Raw genomic sequence first — 1,838 nt, 5'->3', positions numbered from 1 at the left:
TCGGCAGTATTTAATTTAAGGTTATAACAGGAGGCTCCTCTCATTTTAAGTAGCAAATAATATGCTACACAGACTATTATCCTCGGATGTTCCACAAGGCTGAGGCCTTCTGTCTTAAATCTCCCAATATTGGGTAGACTTCATGGAAAGCATATACAGTTTAGCAATCCCATCCCACTATATATAAGATAAGATTCTCATGGGTGGCTTCGAGCCTGCCAACAGTCTCAAGATTCCTACCTCATCGCGGCATCAGTAAATGATCCCCGAAAAATAAAGCCTTTGTCCAATTACCGTCTCAGAACTCCGCCTTTTCTGTAAATGTATTTTGAGTATGAGTTGCAAGGCATATCCTCGTTACTGTAAAGAAAATACACATTTGACTAGAATCTTCCATGCAAATCGGACAAGCAGATGACACCAAGTCCAACACATTGGGCAACTTGTCAACATACTGCTCATGCATTTCCTAATCAAGAGCTTGCTATCCCGACAGATATTCCTGCCAGAGGGACTAAGTGTGCCTAAGGCACTGGGTGTGGCGTCATAGAAACTCGTGCCCTTACTGATGATTTTGCTTCGCCTGCCAGCTGCAGCCTCCCCGCATGATATGATGCCTACATTTGGTATCAACGCATAAGGCTGACATGAACATAGACTAACACTAGGTTGATCGGTGTTGTTTATCAACCTGAGGCAATGACATGTAGTCCCTCCTACATAAACGATGCCTCTCAGTTTCAGCTGCCCGATCCTTGGGACAGAACCTTCGAATATGCCCCCACCCCCAGTGACTTCGGTCGCTCACCCACGGTATCTCTCTGTAGCCCTTCCCTCAGCCGGATACCCGATGAAGATGCCTTGCAGCAAGTACAAACAAATCAACTTCGGTTTATTACCCTGGACGTTTGGAAGGAGGAGAGATATGTTAAACAGCCATCAATCTGTATTCATTCCCTGATTGAGTGGAAAGTAACCCTAAATGGCTGGTCCGTGCATAAGGTTACGGAGCGCAATGTGGTGATAAAACCAAGCGATTTCTTGGCAAAAACATCTGAAGAAAAGGTTGAAAAGGTTAACTTCGAAAGGTGTTTCAAAACTGACGGGTTCGGCTAGAGGAAATTACTCTCACAGTATCAGTATTGCAATAAATATCACAGCCTGCTGTGCACCAGCACTCTGATGGTACCAACATTGATTGGACAGTTATAGAGGAACAGCTTCTTGGCTGGGGTAATCTGATCGAAAAGGGCAGACAGCTTAGACTGGACATTTCGATTGGCTATACAGCAGATAACAGTGTCCCAGCCCACCAGAAGGCGGACATAAGAGTGGCACTAACTTATAGACCGCCCAGGTGCTGTCTGAAAGAGATGCTCGCATTGATGCTGAACTTACCTCGGGACAAACTACTGCCTGGCGAGATGTGTATGAGAAAATGCGCTGCTCTGGATCATGTAAAAACAAGACTGGCACTGCTGGCAGGACCCTATTGGACAAAAGTATTATCGACTCCAATCATACCATCTCAGACGTTTGACCTAGTTGGTAGAAGCTGGCCAGATTGATCTCGACAGCCATGACGATGTCCCTGGTGAAATTCGGGAACAACCCTATGCAGAAAAGCGGAAACGGCAGGAAAAAGATCAAAAATCTTCAAAACACCCCTCGGCTGACTCAGGTCATTCGATCAACATCAATTTTCTTTCAGCAAAATCTCCTCAGCCATGTGCAGTTTCTATGCCAGCCAACCGCTCGCTATCAGCACAACAGATTTACAAGGATATCTCCCCGAATTTCTTCATCGAGCTATTTGCAAAAACAGCGCAATCCTCGTA

Source organism: Aspergillus brasiliensis, assembly GCF_001889945.1.
Source record: "Aspergillus brasiliensis CBS 101740 unplaced genomic scaffold ASPBRscaffold_60, whole genome shotgun sequence".
NCBI classification, from domain to species: domain Eukaryota; kingdom Fungi; phylum Ascomycota; class Eurotiomycetes; order Eurotiales; family Aspergillaceae; genus Aspergillus; species Aspergillus brasiliensis.
The sequence above is the reverse complement of the archived record's forward strand: the minus strand, read 5'-3'. Positions refer to the sequence as shown.